This window comes from Capra hircus, chromosome 1 (assembly GCF_001704415.2).
Source record: "Capra hircus breed San Clemente chromosome 1, ASM170441v1, whole genome shotgun sequence".
In the NCBI taxonomy this organism is placed as follows: domain Eukaryota; kingdom Metazoa; phylum Chordata; class Mammalia; order Artiodactyla; family Bovidae; genus Capra; species Capra hircus.
In genome coordinates this window covers 154,108,629-154,127,365 of record NC_030808.1, presented here as the reverse complement: position 1 = coordinate 154,127,365, position 18,737 = coordinate 154,108,629, and the positions used below count along the sequence as shown (strand labels likewise).

At 43.8% G+C, this 18,737-nt stretch overlaps 1 protein-coding gene across 3 annotated transcripts in view; it reads left to right on the top strand.

Moving 5' to 3' along the window:
- TBC1D5 (TBC1 domain family member 5) overlaps nt 1-18,737 on the top strand; it is a 588,062-nt gene that overhangs the window by 397,255 nt on the left and 172,070 nt on the right. The gene's annotated exons all lie outside the window — the stretch shown is intronic.

Genomic DNA, 18,737 nt, shown 5'->3' with positions numbered 1-18,737 from the left:
CATTTGCTTTCTTCTGTCTAGATAACACCTCAACTCTTTTTGTCTTTGGGGAAAATTATCACTTAAATTCTCCAACATAATAGCTAAAAGTCATCCTGCATAATTTGATATTCTTTAAAATTCAAACTGGCTTTTGTAGACCTCTGGAAGATCATTGCTTAGATTCTCTACTGTACCAGGCAGGACCCACGCCTATTCATTTTTGTCTACAGCATTTAAAATAGTTAAATGTTCAAGTGGGCATTAATACTTTCTGCTGGTAAAAAAAGTAGAGCAGTGATTATCAGGGAGTGGTTTTCTGTTTTTCTCGGTCCAGAAATCATGGCCCTCCCAGGTAGAGTCCTAGACGGGGCCTTCTCACCGTAGTGTACAGCCACTCACTGCAGGGCTCCCCTGGCCCCCAGAGAGAGACGGAGAGTGGGTCAGGGTGGAAGGTTTTAGCATCATGGAAGCATCAACTCAAAGATACTACCTATGAAATACACATACCCTTCCATCCTCATATACCCTGTTCATAGTTATTTGTATCTCAAATAGCAGCCGTATTTGATTCTTACCTTTCATTTTTTGACAGAAAAAAGCTTAAGAGCTTCGTGTTAGATAAGGCCATAACTTGTCAATGTATGTTTAGTAATACAACCTGTTACAATTGACTAATTTACCATTTTCAAAATGATCTTTTAAGAAATAATTACTTTTCTTATCTTTTGGGTATATATACTCAGATTTCAAGGCTTAGGCCAAATTCAAATCTTATTTTGATTAAAAGAGTACATGGATAATTGATTTTATAAAGGTTTTTGTATTATTCCTAAGCTGACTGGCTTATCTGTGCTTTATTTTATCTGAAGACTTTTCCTCTAAGATTGAATGAAACATTTGCTTTAAATACACAAAGTCAGATCACTTTGGAAGGAATAAAAAAAAAATTATCAGCTCTAATTATCCATTTCAATATCAAGCTCAGAAGAGCTCAAAGTGTTCAAAGGAAAAACCCTTTGGTACAAAGGAAAAACCCTTGTCTTGAATGCTTTTCGTACAGTACTGTATAAAAAATGAAAACCTTTATGTAGAGATTTATATCAAAAGCTGACTTACCAAGGTCTCAGTGTTTGGATTTAGTAGATCTTTAAATCAAAGGCCAGATCCCCTTATCCTTAGAACAAGAAAGGTGTATTTACTGTTGTAAATGAAATTATATTTAAGAATTAGGCTTTTCTTAAAGGTGCAAATTGAGAAATAGAGTCCTCAGTTTTGTGTGCAGGCAGTTCTAGAGTTCACTCCTGATCCCACCATTTTCATAGCTCTGTACGTGCTTCATTTGTTAAATGAAGGCATAATGATTACCCCCCTGGAGGATGGATGTAGGTTTAAAAGAAAATGAGTTCCATGAGGTATCCAGAACAAATGTCTTCAATAAATGGTAGTTTGTATTAATCACCAAAGTCTATACAGATGCCAGGAATTAGCGTCGATTGGAATTTCTAAAGCTGCTTTGGATGTTGAATAGAAAATAGCCCCTCTAACTTCCCAGTGGCTCAGAAAGTCTATATTTATGGGGCGGGTCTTACCCGTTTCTGTTCAGTTCTTTGGCCTCCTCACCTGCAGCTGCCTACTCACGGTCCTGTCCAGTAACTGCACCATGGAAGAGCCTGCACCTCAGACGTGCGTGCGCTCTGCGCCCTGTCTCCGCTGCTCCACTCTGCCATCTCCCTTCCGGCGGCCTGCTTCCCCGCTCATTCACACCACGCCCCCCCCCCCCCGCCCCCGATTCCCCATTGTCTCGGTTTCCACCCTTCTACTCACGGTCCTGTCCAGTAACTGCACCGTGGAAGAGCCTGCACCTCAGACATGCGCTCTGCGCCCTGTCTCCGCTGCTCCACTCTCCCATCTCCCTTCCGGCCTGGTTCCCCGCTCATTCACCCCCCGATTCCCCATTGTCCCGGTTTCCACCCGTGTCCCCAGTTCCTCGGCTCCTCACTTCAGTGACTCTGTCTGCCTGCAGCACCCTTGTTCCTTCCTGCCTCTGTGTCACTGACATAACCCAGACCCCACTGGGGCGAGTCAGGGAGCAGCTGAAAGTTGCTGCACAGAAACAGCCGTCCTCACCGCACCTTCTCGCCTCGGGTGAGCCCTCAGCCCCATGGAGCAGCCCTCCTGCCGTTCTTGTTGCCTTGAACATCTACCCCTGCCTCCCCGCGTCCCCACCCTTTGCCATGTATCTCGCTGGGAACCCAGAAGGGAGCTTGCCGGCTCAAGTTCCCACATTCTCCCAGCAGAGTCAGTCTCTCATCTCTCCCTGCTGCTCTCCAAGCCTGCCCTCCTCTCTGTACTCCTACACGAGGAATTTGTTCCTGCACTTCTGTCCATTCATTCCTGCTGCAGTAAGTCCCCCTCTGCTGTCTATTGCTATTAGCATTTGAGTATGCTGTCATAACCTCAGATATGCAGATGACACCACCCTTATGGCAGAAAGTGAAGAAGAACTAAAGAGCCTCTTGATGAAAGTGGAAGAGGAGAGTGAAAAAGTTGGCTTAAAGCTTGACATTCAGAAAATGAAGATCGTGGCATCTGGTCCCATCACTTCATGGCAAATAGATGGGGAAACAGTGGCTGACTTTATTTTTCTGGGCTCCAAAATCACCTCAGATGGTGACTGCAGCCATGAAATTAAAAGATACTTACTCCTTGGAAGGAAAGTTATGACCAACCTAGATAGCATATTAAAAAGCAGAGACATTACTTGGGCAACAAAGGTCCATCTAGTCAAGGCTATGGTTTTTCCAGTGGTCACGTATGGATGTGAGAGTTGGACTATAAAGAAAGCTGAGCACCGAAGAATTTATGCTTTTAAACTGTGGTGTTGGAGAACACTCTTGAGAGTGCTTTGGACTGCAGTGAGATCCAACCAGTCCATCCTAAAGGAAATCAGTCCTGGGTGTTCATTGGAAGGACTGAGGTTGAAGCTGGAACTCCAATACTTTGGCCACCTGATGTGAAGAGCTGACTCATTGGAAAAGACCCTGATGCAGGGAAAGATTGAGGGTAGGAGGAGAAGGGGATGACAGGATGAGATGGTTGGATGGCATCACCAACTCAATGGACATTGGTTTGGGTGGACTCTGGAAGTTGGTCCAAGAGTTGGACAGGGAGGCCTGGTGTGCTACAATTAATGGGGTCGCAGAGAGTCAGACATGACTGACTTGACTGAGCTGAACTGATGCTGTCATCTCTTTCATCTGAAGGGATAAGAAAGAAACAGAGAACACCCAAGCTTGAGCATAAATCCCTCTCCAGCTGTTTCCTGTTTGTTACCCCCAGGTAGGTCAGCTCCTCGTACAGAGGGCAGAGGAGCCGCACCGTGCGCTGCTTCAGCTTCGCACTCTTAAACCTGCTGCCCATTCCCTGAACCACACCTTTCCCTGTGTTGCTGAGGACAGTGGTCAGTTTTCATCCTTTTCCTATTCAGCTTCTCATCTTTGAAACCACTGGTTTCTATCTCCTCCTTGAGATACTCTCTTTACTGGATTTCCAAAATACCTCATTCTGGCTTTTCTCCTTTACTGGCTATTTCTTCTTGCTCTCCTTTATTAGCTCTTTTTCCTCTTCCCAGCTGCTAAATGTTGAAGTGTTTCAGTACCCAGTCCTTAGGGCTCTTCATTTCTCTGTCTCCCTGGGTGGTTCACAAGTCCTGTGGCTTTAAATATTTTTTCTAAGTTCATGACTCCCAAAGCGATATCGCTAGTCTCTGCTTCTCTTTTGAGATCTAAAGTGACATATCTAACTGCCTACCCACCATTTGCAAAGCTACAGGACTTGTGAAAGCTGTGTCCAAAGCTACATTCTTACCTTTCTCGTGAAACTTCTCTGCTTTCTGTCTTCTCCAGTCTATAAATAAAAGTGTCACCGACTTGCTCCCACTTGCTCCCCTGACACCTGGGAATGAGTCATTTGCTTTTCTTTCTTTCCCTCTCATCCTGCATCCATCAGCAAATCACAGTGGCTCTTAAAATTTATCCAGGATCTCCCCACTTGTTTGCACACTCCATCAGGCCAACTCACTGTAGTTGAGATCTTCGGTCTTCTTTCACCCAGACTATTGCTAATGCCTCCTAACTGGTTTCCTTGTTTTCACCCCAGTCTCTCTACAACCTCTCCTCTGCACAGCAGCAAGAGGGATATGAATTTTAACAGTTTCCTACTCAGAAGCCTCCGAGAGCATTCGATCTCTCTCTGTTCGTTCAGGCTACTCTAACAGAGTACTGTAGGCTGGACAGCTTATAAACCACAGGATTTGCTTCTCCTAGATCTGAAATCTAGGAAGTCTGAAAGCGCAGCAGCGGCCAGTTCAGGGTCGGTGAAGTCCCGCTCCCTGGCTCATAGGTGTCTGTCTGCCCCCGTGTCCTCACAGGGCAGAAGGGGTGAGCGAGCGGTGAGGTCTCTTTTATAAGGACACATCCCATTTGTGAAGACAGCTCTCTTGCCAGAGCCATCACCTCCTAATACCGTCACGTTGGGTGTTAGGATTGAATGTATGTATTTTGCAAGGATGCAGACATTCAGTCTCAGGCACCATCAGTGGGAACAGCATCCAGAGTCCTTCCCTGCCGTAGCCCACATGATCCTCTGTGCCCCCCTCTTCACCTCTCCATCCTCTTCTTCAAACACACCTTTAAAAAAGTTGGGTTCATTACTACCGTGGCACTTTCACACTTGTTCTTGCCTCTTTACTGTTAACACTCACCCGCCCGAAGATGCCCCCGTGATTTGGCCCCTCACTTCATCTGTGGTTCCTGATCCCCTCTTGCACTTTGTTTTTCTTAATAGCACTCACAATTTAGTATATGTTTGTTAGTTTGCATTCCCACTGTAGCCTAAGCACAAGGAAGGCAAGAACCTACCTTCGTCATTGCTGTGTCCCCAGCACCTGGAATAGGGCCTGGTATATATGGTGTTTTTAATAAATATTTGAGAAAGACTAGATTGCATTTTATTTTTTAAAAAGTTCTTGTGCAGTCTTTAGAAACTTGATGAAGGCTTAACAGTGTAGAGAGTGTCTCTGAAGAAGGGAGGAGCGTTAGATATGCAGGGGAAGAGCTGGCCAGATGTGTGTCATCACGGGGGCCCAGGCGTGGGGTCTGTGGCTGGGGAGGAGGGTGTCAGGCGGGATGAGGACAGTATTCTGGTCTGTGCCTGGGCAACCGAGAGAGCGGGTCCAGTGAGCCGGGTGAGAATCATAGGGGAGACACCTAACCTGGAGAGGACCTTTAGGAAACAGACGAAAGGTTACGGGAATGGAGTGAATCTCTCGCTTGACCAAGAAGAAACGTGGGTTTACGTGCTGGTGATTTTGTAGGCCCTTACTCTCAGTTGATCAGCTGCGAGAGAAATTTGAGCAGAGGCATGGCATCACCTGACATACTTTTTGAAAGGATCGCCTTAGAGTCAGAGATGAGAGTGCGCTGTAGGAAGACAAGTGCAGGAGCAGGGAAATCCGTGAACAAGCTGTTGAAGGGGCTTCCCTGGCGCCCAGTGCAGGAGGCACAGGCTCAATCCCTGGTCAGGGAACTAGGATGGCACGTGGCCACACCGCAGAGCTAAATAATAATGATGAAGCAGTGCGTGGCTTTTGAAGAGGAAGCTACTGAAATCATAGTCATTTTCCACTAGAAGTAATTTTCCACTACCAGATAAGACCCATCAAGAGAGAGATTTCTGTCTCTCTGAATTTCTGCCATAGGATCACCATTTATAGCAGAAGCTGACATATACTGCAGAATAGCAAATGGCTGTCTGGGGAGGCCTTACAAATACCTATGAAAAGAAGAGAAGCGAAAAGCAAAGGAGAAAAGGAAAGGTATAAGCATCTGAATGCAGTTCCAAAGAATAGCAAGGAGAGATACGAAAGCCTTCCTCAGCAATCAGTGCAAAGAAATAGAGGAAAACAGCAGAATGGGAAAGACTAGAGATCTCTTCAAGAAAGTTAGAGATACCAAGGGAACATTTCATGCAAAGATGGGCTCGATAAACAACAAAAATGGTAAGGACCTAACAGAAGCAGAAGATATTAAGAGGCGGCAAGAATACACAGACGAACTGTACAAAAAAGATCTTCATGACCCGGATAATCACGATGGTGTGATCACTCACCTAGAGCCAGACATCCTAGAATGTGAAGTCAAGTGGGCCTTAGAAAGTATCACTACAAACAAAGCTAGTGGAGGTGATGCAATTCCAGTTGAGCTATTTCAAATCCTGGAAGATGATGCTGTGAAAGTGCTGCACTCAATATGCCAGCAAATTTGGAAAACTCAGCAACCACCACAGGACTGGAAAAGGTCAGTTTTCATTCCAATCCCAAAGAAAGGCAATGCCAAAGAATGCTGAAACTACCGCACAGTTGCACTCATCTCACATGCTAGTAAAGTAATGCTCAAAATTCTCCAAGCCAGGCTTCAGCAATACGTGAACCGTGAACTTCCAGATGTTCAAGCTGGTTTTAGAAAAGGCAGAGGAACCAGAGATCAAATTGCCAACATCCGCTGGATCATGGAAAAAGCAAGAGAGTTCCAGGAAAACATCTATTTCTGCTTTATTGACTATGCCAAAGCCCTTGACTGTGTGGATCACAATAAACTGGAAAATTCTGAAAGAGATGGGAATAGCAGAGCACCTGACCTGCCTCTTGAGAAACCTATATGCAAGTCAGGAAGCAACAGTTAGAACCGGACATGGAACAACAGACTGGTTCCAAATAGGAAAAGGAGGACGTCAAGGTTATATATTGTCACCCTGCTTATTTAACTTCTATGCAGAGTACATCATGAGAAACGCTGGGCTGGAAGAAGCACAAGCTGGAATCAAGATTGCCGGGAGAAATACCAATAACCTCAGATATTAGATAATAAGCACCTTATGGCAGAAACTGAAGAGGAACTAAAAAGTCTCTTGATGAAAGTGAAAGACGAGAGTGAAGAAGTTGGCTTAAACTCAACATTCAAAAAACAAAGATCATGGCATCTGGTCCCATCACTTCATCGCAGTTAGATGGGGAAACAGTGCAGTGTCAGACTTAGTTTTGGGGCTCCAAAATCACCGCAGATGGTGACTGCATCCATGAAATTAAAAGATGCCTACTCCTTGGAAGGAAAGTTATGACCAACCTAGATAGCATATTCAAAAGCAGAGATATTACTTTGCCAACAAAAGTCCGTCAGGTCAAGGCTGTGGTTTTTCTTGTGGTCATGTATGGATGTGAGAGTTGGACTGTGAAGAAAGCTGAGCACCGAAGAATTGATGCTTTTGAACTGTGGTGTTGGAGAAGACTCTTGAGAGTCGCTTGGACTGCAAGGAAATCTAACCAGTCCATTCTAAAGGAGATCAGTCCTGGGTGTTCTCGGAAGGAATGATTCTAAAGCTGAAACTCCAGTACTTTGTCCACCTCATGCAAAGAGTTGACTCATTGGAAAAGACTCTGATGCTGGGAGGAATTGGGGACAGGAGGAGAAGGGGATGACAGAGGATGAGATGGCTGGATGGCATCACTGGCTTGATGGACGTGAGTTTGAGTGAACTCCAGGAGTTGGTGATGGACAGGGAGGCCTGGTGTGCTGCGATTCATGGGGTTGCAAATTGTTGGACACGACTGAGCGACTGAACTCACTGACATATATTGGGTTCTCGACTTTTTTTAACTTCCAGTTTTATTGAGATTTATTTGCATTTTGGCACTGTATAACTTTTAAGGCATATGGTATAATGATTTCACTTACATACCTTATTCTATAATTAGCGCGATGTAAGTTCAGTGGACACGCACCATGTCATAGATACAAACTAAAAGAGAAGTACTTTTCCTTGTGATGAGAACCCTTAGCATTCGTTTTAGTGGTGTTAATTGTTGTACTTCACATCCCTACTGCATATTCATGTTTTAGCTGGGAGTTTGTGCTTCTGACTGTTTTCATCCAGTTCTCCCTCCCTCAGCCCTAGCTTTGGTAACCACAGATCCGATATCATTTTCAGTGAGTTTGTTTTTAAACTGCAGTTGACCTAGGACCCAATGTGAGTGCTCAGCGCTTCTAGAGTGATTCTGTGCTTCTGTGCACTACACAAGGGTCACCATGATCGGCTGGTTACCGTCTGTCACCAGGAAGTGACAGTCTGTTTTTATTGGTTGGATTCCCCCCTGCTGTGCATCTCATCCCCATGACTCATCTGTTTATAGCTGAAGGTTTGTGCCTCTTAATTTCTTTCACCTGTTTCACTCGTCAACTGGCCTCTCTCCCCTGGTAACCATTTGTTTGTTTCCTGTGTTTGGGACTCTCTGTTTTGATTGTGCATTTGGTTTGCTTCTTAGATTCCGTATATAAGTTAGGGCATGTGTTATTTGTCTTGCTTTATCTGGCTTATTTCCCTTAGCATAATACCTCTGGGTCTGTCTCTGTTGTCAGGAAAGGCAATATTTCATTATTTATGACTGAGTAGTACTCCATTGTGTACATATATACCGAATCTTCTTTGCCCGTTTATCTGCTGTTTTCGTATCTTGGCTATTGTAGATAATACTGCTGTGAACATTGGGGTGCATAGATCAGTTTGAATTAATGTTTTCATTTTCTTCAGATAAATACCTAGAAGAGGAATGTTTGAATCATATGCTAGTTCCGCTTTATTTGAGGACCCTCCTTACTGCTTTCCATGGTGGCTGCCTGAAGTTACACCCCCACCAAGAGCACACAAGGATGCCCTTTTCTTCACATCTTTGCCAGTACTTGTCCTTTGCTTGTTTTTTTTTTTTTTTTTTTTAGTAATAGCCATTCTGACGGATTTGAAGTGATATCTCATTGTGATTTTGATTTGCATTTTCCTGATGATTAGTGGTCTTGAACATCTTTTCATGTGCCTGTTAGCCATCTGTATGTCTTCTTTGGAAAAACATGTCTACTCAGGTTCTCTGCTCATTTTTTAATCAGGTGGTTTGTTTTTTTGGTATTGAGTTTTATGAGTCCTTTGCCATTTTTAGATATTAACCCTTTACCAAGATAAATATCATTTGCAAATATCTTTTTCCATTCAGTAGGTAGCTTTCTTTGTTTTATTACTGGTTTTCTTCCCTGTGCAGAAGCTTTTTAGTGTACTATAGTCCCGTGTGTTGATTCTTGCTTTTGCTCCCTTGCCTGAGGAGACAGAGCTACACATGTGCTGCTTAGGCTTATGTCGGGTGCTGTGCAGCCTTTGTGTTCTGGCCTTCCGTCCTTAATCCACTTTGAGTTTACTTTTGCATATGGTGTGAGTAGGCCAGTTTGCTTCTTTTGCATGCAGCTGCTCAGTTTTCCTGGCCCCGTTTATCGAGGCTGTCCTTGTCTCTGGTGTGCATTGCCGCCTCGGTCATGCGGTGACTGTCCGTGTAAGCATAGGTCCTTTCTGGGCTCTCTGCTCTGTTGGTCTGTGTGTCTGCACTTGCGCTATTACTGTGCTGCTTTCAGTACTATAGCTTTGTAGTATAGCCTGAAATCAGGGAGTGTGACCCCTACAGGTTTCCTTTTTTTTCATCAATTTTTTTTTTTTTTCCTGCTATTTGGTGTCTTTTGTGTTTCCATACAAATTTTGGAAATTTTGTTCTAGTTCTGTAAAGAAAGGTTGTTAGTCTTGATAGGGATTGCATTGAACCTGTAGATTGCCTTGGGTTGCGAGTTCATCTTAACAATATTAATTCTTCCAGTCTATGAACACAGTGTATCTTTCCATCTGTTTATGTTGTCTCCAATCTTTCATCAATGTATTATAGTTTTCCAAATATAGATCTGTTACCTCCTTGGTTAGATTCATTCTTCAATATTTTATTCTTATTGATTCAATTATAAATTAGATTGTTTTCTTCATTTCTCTTTCTGAGAGTTCATGGTGGTGTATAGATGCAGAATAGATTTCTGAATATTGATTTTTTTCTGCAATTTTAATGTATTTATTCTAATCGCCTTTTGGTGGCATTTTAAGGATTTTCTATATATAATATCATGTCATCTATAAACAGTGGTAGCTTTACTTTTTCCTTTCCAAAAAGAAAAAGCCTTCTGTATCATTTTCTTGTCTGATTGCTGTGGCTAGGACTTAAAAATAGTCTGTTGAATAAAAGTAGTGGGAGTTGCTATCCTTGTCTTGTTCCTTATCTTAGAGAAAATGCTTTAAGTTTTTACTGTTTCATATGCTGTTAGCTCTAGGTTTGTCATACATGGCCTTTATTATATTGAAGTAGATTCCCTCTATACCCGTCTTATTGAGAATTTGTGTCATAAATGGATTTGAATTTTGTCAGAACCTTTTCCTGCATCTGTTGAGATGATCATGATTTTTATGCTTGTTTGTTAATATGATGTGTCACATTGACTGATCTGTGGATATTGAACTATCCTTGCATCCTTTGGAGAAATCCATTGTGATCGTAGTATATAATCCTTTTCGTGTACTCTTACATTTGGTCTGCTAATATTTTGTTGAGGACTTTGGTACTGATGTTCATCAATGATATTGGCCTTTAATTGTCTTATTGTGTGGCATTGTTCTGTGGTTTCAGTATCAGGGTAATAGTAACCTTGTAGAATGAGTTCTGAAGTGTTGTTGCTCTTCAACTTTTTGAAATAGTTTGAGACGGATAAGCATTAACTCATCCTGAAATATTTGGTACACTTCACCTGTGATGCCATCTGGTCCTGGACTTTCATTTATTGGGAGGTTTTTAAATTACTATTACTGATTCATTTTCATTTCTGATAATTGGTATGTTATAGTTTCTATTTCTTCCTGATTCAGTCAGGATATTGTATATTTCTAGGAATACGTTCATTTTTTCTAGGTTGTCCATTTGATTGGCACATACTATCATATTAGAGGGGCTTCCCTGGTTACTCAGATGGTAAAGAATCTGCCTGCAACACAGGAGACCTGTGTTCAGTCCCTGGGTTGGAGTGATCCCGTGGAGAAGGGAATGGCAACCCACTCCAGTATTCTTGCCTGGGGATTTCCATATACAGATGAGTCTGGTGGGCTGTAGTCTATGAGGTCATAAAGAGTAGGTCATGACTGAGAGACTTAACATAAACACAGTGTCATATTAGGGTTTCCAGATGGTGCTAGTGGTAAAGAACCTGCCTGCTAGTGCAGGAGATGTAAACGACACAGGCTCAGTCCCTGGGTGGGGAAGATCCCCTGGAGGAAGGTGTGGCAACCCACTCCAGCACTCTTTCCTGGAGAACCTCATGAACAGATGAGCCTGGTAGGCTGCAGTCTATAGGATCGCAGAGAATCAGACACAACTGACGCAGCTCAGCATGGAGCATGTGCAACGCCATATTATTATCAATTCTCACTTCTCTTTTTATATTTCTGATTTTATTTATTTGATTTTTCTCTTTTTTTTTCCTTGATGAATTTGACCTAAGGGATATCAGTTTTGTTTATCTTTTCAAAGAGTAAGCTCTTAGTTGATGTTTTCTAGGTTTTTTAAGTTTCTATGACTTTTCTAATACTAAATTTGGGGTGTTGTTGTTTTTCTAGTTCCTACAGATGTATGGTTAGGTTGTTTATTTGAGATTTTTCTTCTTTTCTGAAGTAAGGTTGTGTTGCTATAAACTTCCCTCTTAGAACCGCTTTCATTGTGTTCCTTAGATTTTTATAACCTCGTGTTTCTATTTTTTTTTTTTAATCTCCACTTTGATTTCTTCAGTGACCCGCTGGTTATTTAGTAGCACAGTATTTAGTTTCCACAGGTTTGTAGGTTTTTTCCTTTTAGTAGATTTCTAGTCTCATAGCATTGCAGTCAGATAGAGTGCTTGATCTGATTTCAGTCTTCTTAAATTTATTGAGACCTGTTTTATGGCCTAGAATTTGACCTCTCCTGGGAAAGACATAGAAAACAAACCTATGGTTACCAAAGGGGAAAGGGAAGAGGAGTTGTACAGTTCAGTTCAGTCGCTCAGTCGTGTCCGACTCTTTGCGACCCCATGAATCACAGCACGTCAGGCCTCCCTATCCATCACCAACTCCCGGAGTTCACCCAGACCCATGTCTATCGAGTCGGTGATGCCATCCAACCATCTCATTCTCTGTCGTCCCCTTCTCCTGCCCCCAAATCCCTCCCAGCATCAGGATCTTTTCAAATGATTCAGCTCTTAACATCAGGTCCCAAAGTATTGGAGTTTCAGCTTCAACATCAGTCCTTCCAATGAACACCCAGGACTGATCTCCTTTAGGATGGACTAGTTGGATCTCCTTGCAGTCCAAAGCACTCTCAAGAGTGTTCTCCAACACCACAGTTCAAAACCATCAATTCTTCTGTGCTCAGCTTTCTTTATACTCTCTCACATCCATACATGATTACTGGAAAAACCGCAGCCTCGACTAGATGGACCTTTGTCAGCAAAGTGAAGTAGAGCTACTGTAGAGGTAGATGCTATCAAAGTGTTGCACTCAATATGTTAACAAATCTGGAAGATGCAGCAGTGGCCATAGGACTGGAAAAGGTCAACCCTCATCCCAATTCCCAAGAAAGGTAGTACTAAAGAATGTTCAAACCATCGAATAGTTGCACTCATCTCCCATGCTAGCAAAGTCATGCTTAAAATCTTGCATGCTGGTCTTTAGCATTATGTGAGCCAAGAGCTTCCAGATAGCAAAGCTGGGTTTAGAAAAAGCAGAGGAACCAGAGATCAAACTGCCAACATTCGCTTAATCATAGAGAAAGTGAGAGAATTTAATAAAAACATCTCTCTCTGTTTGATTAACTATGCTAAAACCTTTGACTGTTTGGATTATAACAAACTGTGGAAAGCTCTTAAGAGATGGAAATATCAAACCATCTTACCTGTCTCCTGAGAAACCTGTATGCATACCAAGAAGCAACAGTCAGAACCCTGCATGAACAACTGATTGGTTCAGGATCGAGAAAGGAGTATGACAGGGCTGTCTGCTGTCAGCCTGTTTATGTTACCTATACACTGAGCGCATCAGGAGAAATGCCAGGCTGGATGAGTTACAAGCTGGAGTCAAGACAGGCAGGAGGAACAGCAAAAACCGCAGATATGCAGATGACACCACTCTAATGGCAGAAAGCCAAGAGGAGCTAAAGAGCCTCTTGATGAGGGTAAGGAGGACAGTGAAAGAGCCGGCTTAAGACTCAATGTTCAGAAAACTAAGATCATGGCATCTGGCCCATTACTTCATGGCGGATGGAAGCGGAGAAGGTGGAAGTAGTGGCAGATTTCCTCTTCGTGGGCTCCAAAAGTCGCTGTGAACAGTAACTGCAACCGTGAAATCAGAGGAAGACTGCTTCTCGGCAGGAAAGCGATGACGAACCTAGACAGCGTGTTGAAAAGCAGAGACATTACTCTGCTAACAAAGGCCCACATAGTCAAGGCTGCGGTCTTCCCAGTGGTCACATACGGTTGTGAGAGCTGGACCGTAAAGAAGGCAGAGTGCCAAAGAATTGATGCCTTCTAACTGTGGTGCTGGAGAAGACTCGTGAGAGTCCTTTGGACAGCAAGGAGATCAAACCAATCAATCTTAATGGAAATCACCCCTGAATACTCATTGGAAGGAAGCTAAAGCGCCAGTATTTTGGTTACCTGATGTGAACAGCTGACTAATTGGAAAAGTCCCTGGTGCCAGGAAAGACTGAGGGCAGAAGGAGAAGAGAGTGTCAGAGGATGAGCTGGCTGGATGGCATCAGTGATGCAATGGAGATGAACTTGGACGAACTTTAGGTGATGGTGAGGGACAGGGAGGCCTGGCATGCTGCAGTCCATTGGGTTGCACAGAGTCAGACAAAACTGAGCAACTCAACAACAACAACATGAAGTAAGCAGTTTGCTTCTTTCCAAGACAGAAGCACAAAGACCTGTACAGTGGTAATCAGTGCAGTATCGTGAGTGATAAAGGGAGGATCTAACTGCACCCAAATTAAAGAATGGGTTGGATCATGATACACGTGCTCAGTGGAATACTGTGTAGTCACAAAACAAGAGGAGGTATTTCTGTAAATGCTGATGTAGAATATTTTCCATTTTAGCAATCATGTTGTTGAATTTTAAAATGCATGATATAGTATCTCCCCATGTCTGTTTTTAAAAGGTGTCTAGGTGCCTAAAAATGCCTCTGTGTTATGGAAACACACAAAAGAGTTACCTTTGGAAGGGTGGATTTGGAGGGAAATTACCTCTCACTGTATGCCTCATCCATGTTAAAATTACTTTTCACCTTGCAAACAAGCCACTCAAAATAAGCAAAATAATAACCCACATAGCTTTCTCTGTAATTACAGGACATAGAGGAATTCTGGGAGTGAAAACCGCAGTGAGATAGGAGGCTGTGGTCAGAGTGGCATTTCCGCCTTGGAGACTGGAGATTCGTAGCTTCACAGACTAGCTCTCGGCCACAGTAGCTGCTAGCTGATGTGGAAAGGAAATGAGTGCTGTTGATGAAAATAAATTTGAAGTATTTTATGGGATGTTTTTGTGCTTCATATTTGAGTTGCTTTACGAGCAGATTAATTTATGAACAGATTATGTACCGTGATGCCCTCAGTAAGCTAGACTTCACTGAGTTTCTGTTCTCTCTGTGAGCCGATATACAATCCTAGACCTCATAAGTCTTTGTAAAATCGGCTGACCAAAAGTGGCAATTAATTTTTCTTTGTGAGTTCTTAGTTCTTTATAGTTTCCTTAATGAGTTTCCTTGAAAGGAAGCACTCTAAATCTTGTAGGGTCCTGTAGTTGTAATTACCACTGTATTGTAACTGGAGTACTCATGAAATTGCTGATCATGATTTATCAAAATAAGCCCTTCAGAAAGCTCCGTTCCTTCAGCTCTGAAAAACTCGATGACCACACGGATGATCGCAAAAGTAGTTACCGTGCATTTTGAATCCTGTGACTCGGACACAGATGTGCAGAGGTATTTTTAAAATAGAAATCTGGGTTAGATGTCTTTTTGGACTTATAGAGGAGAATTCAAGAGGAATATGAAAAAGCAGAGGGAACTCTGAGCTTGGAGCTGAATACATCTTCAGTCTGTTTCTGATTGGGGTGTGCGCGGGCCTCTGCTGAGGCATCTGTAACAAGTGGCTGCCTGCCCGCCCACTCAGACCCGTCACTCTCTACTGCAGGGTGAGCAAAGTAACCTCCTGTCTCTGAAACATGCAGTTTCTCCACAGGTGATTCATTTCCACATGTATTCCAGAGGCTGCTCGAAGAAATATTGCTCTTGGAGAGTTCAAGGCTCGTTTTTAGATCATGTATTCGATAGTACGTCTAGAAATCAAGAAGTCATATAAGGCATGATATTTGCCATAATCATTACAAACTATAACATCTTCTATGCATAAGAAAATACTTTTTTTTTTTTTTTTGCTTAGTGTATATTTCTCTTCTTAAAGACGTAAGCACAGGCACACAGTTGACTATGAAGTTGTTTAGACACTGAGCTTCAGCTGTCTTGAGAGAGCTAGGGTCAAGCGGAGCCGCCCACCCTGCCCTCTTCTGTTCCCATTTTGCTTCCACTGGTCGGGGAGTCACCGGGACAGTTGGGTTGGCTGGGGGAGTGTGACTGCCCTCCCTCCTGGCTGAATCCCTCGGTCTGCCCTGCCCCCTCGAACGCATCTGGGCCCCGTTCAGACGCATGCCTCTCCTCATTCGCCTGCACTGATGGGTGGGAACCAGGGCACGTGTAATCCCAAATGGTGGATAATCCAAAAGCAATTAATACTTGGCTTTGAAATGTATTCAGTGGTGTTTTGAATGGTTTTTACCTTCCTAATTATATTGTGCTAATGTTGCCATTAGTTGGGATTCCCTGAACACACCGTGGGCGATGGGGATGCTCAGCGGGGAGGGCAAGTGGAGCACAGCAGCAGTGGGAAACCCAGGCTGCAGGACTTTGGATTCAGAGTTTGCTTTGGATGTTAATGGTTGAAAGCTGTCAGCATGTCACTGCGTCCAGGGCCCAGCATAGTACCTGCTGCATGGTTGACATTCTTCCGGAAGCACGTGTTCAGTGAAGGCTCTCAGGGTTTCTCACAGTCGCCTTACCTCTGATCAGGGCTGGGGTGAGCCCGCAGAGGAAGTCAGTGAAGGGTGGCCCATGCGTCCTCCCCAGCCCTTCCGCCCCCAGCTTAGCAGAGATGAGTGCTGCCAAGCCATGGACATTTTTCCAATATGGGGCTGATGTTATAGGCTGTTTCACCAGCTGAGCCACAAAGATTAGCCCCTCAGTACCAGGCACTTAATTCAGGGACCCTTTTCAGGAAAGAAGCTATGCTATTCCTTTAAAATGCAAGGAGATACTTTGAAATAGGCACAAAGAAGCTATGTATTCCTTTCAGTAGAAAATAGCTTTCCGTTGCAATACCAGCCTCTAAAGTAAAATAATGATAATATAGAGCATGACTTCTTACTTTAAGGTCCATGGATCAGCTGAACTCCTGAAATTGCTTGCCCATGACTATGTGTGTGGATGTATGTATATTTTAGAGGAGAGGGTTCATAAACTTGATTAAAGCCTAAGAGGCCTCCATAGCTCCTCTCTGATCACATAGGGGATTGAATTTGTTTCACGATTTCATGCTTTTCACAAAATTTTGTAAAGGGGCAAACAGTACGCCAGCTGCCCCTGCCCCTCTATCTTGTCTGGCTTTGGAAACAAGGTTGTTGTGAAGCTGGAACTGTAGCTTGTTCTAGACTGGGCACAGGCATAGGCCCAACAGCTGGGCGTTTGTATACCAAGACTGAAGGTGTAAGTGGGAAACAGCCAGGCAGTCTAGAACAAGAGATTGCTGGCCTGTGCGAGAAGCCAGGCCACCACCTTTACAGCAAAATAAACTCGAAACAGTCAGGATTTGGTCATGGACTGCCAGCTCCTATATTTCTGCCTGCTTCCAACTCAGGACCAACTAGAGAAAGCTCACATGCTCCCCAGATCAGTCACAAATGACTGTCTCCCTCTTGTCAGCCCACCGCCATCCTTCCAGCTTCCAGTCCAGCAGACTTGAAGCCTTCTCTTTGTTTCACTATGAAGCTTTCTCGCTGCCCTGACTGCTTTTGATCCTTTGCTGAAAGCAGGTGATGGTAGCTGATCTGCTTGCTCTAGCAAGCTTTGAATAACTAGCGCCTGCTTGTCCTCATTCGGGTGGTGTTCCTTTGCTTCAGCTGTGCGTGGAGGTTTGAGAGGTTCCAGGGAAACTCCCTTATCCTGGACTCTCCCCCACCGGGACACCGTGGACGGCAGCAGTGCCATTGGGGAGCACGCCTTGTAGAGTTCAGCGCTTTATTTTTCTAGGTAGAACATTCTAAAGTCATGTTTTATTTTAGAGGCAGATCTCTCTGAGCGCAGAACCTTAGGGTAAGAATGGATTACAGGTAGCACAGAAAACACCAAGTGGGTGACCATTCAGCCAGGCCTCCAAGATTGCAGGGCTTCTGCATGGGGCGGAGGAGAATGCCTTTCAGGTCCTGGCAGCACTGGGGTGCTCTGCCCGCTGTGTGCACTGGATACCCACACACACACGCCATGGGCTGTGTCTCTGCACTCAGATAGTCACCGGCTCCTGCCACCTCCCGGCTTTCTCGCCTCCTTAGAGCCGATCCCGAGAGCGCTCGGGAGAGCCATCAGGTCAGGACTGGACACAGAGGGCCCCACACTTAGAGTGCTCACTCGGCCGGCAGCTGAGACTGTGTGCAACCGTCATAGTAAACTCATATTTTAAAAACTGTGACCTGTAAATGTTAACTTTTAAAATGTCACAATGTTTATGTCTTGTTTTGGCCTTTCTTCATCTTGTGATATCAGTTCAGTTCAGTCGCTCAGTCGTGTCCGACTCTTTATGACCCCATGACCTGCAGCATGACAGGCCTCCCTGTCCATCGCCAAATCCCGGAATTTACCCAAAATCCTGTCCATTGAGGCAGTGACACCATCCAACCGTCTCATCCTCTGTCGTCCCCTTCTACTCCTGCCCTCAATCATTCCCAGCATCAGGGTCTTTTCAAATAAGTCAGCTCTTCCTATCAGGTGGCCAAAGTATCAGAGTTTCAACTTCAACATCAGTCCTTCCAATGAATATTCAGGACTGATTTCATTTAGGATGGACTGGTTGGATCTCCTTACAGTCCAAGGGACTCTCAAGAGTCCAACATCACAGTTCAAAAGTATCAGTTCTTTGGCATTCAGCTTTCCTTATAGTCCAACTCTGACATCCATACATGAGCACTGGAGAAATCATATCCTTGACCAAATGGACCTTTGTTGACAAAGTAATGTCTCTGCTTTTTAATATGCTGCCTAGGTTGGTCATAACTTTCGTTGCAAGGAGTAATGTCTTTTAATTTCATGGCTGCAGTCACCATCTGCAGTGATTTTTGAGCCCCCCAAAATTAGGTCAGCCACTGTTTCCAGTGTTTCCCATCTATTTGCCTTGAAATTATAGGACTGGATGCCATGATCTTTGTTTTCTGAATGTTGAGCTTTAAGCCAACTTTTTCACTCTCCTCTTTCACTTTCATCAAGAGGCTCTTTAGTTCTTCACTTTTCCATAAGGGTGGTGTCATCTGCATATCTGAGGTTATTAATATTTCTCCCGGCAATCTTGATTCCAGCTTGTGCTTCCTCCAGCCCAGCATTTCTCATGATGTACTCTGCATAGAAGTTAAATAAGCAGGGTGACAGTATACAGCCTTGACAAACTCCTT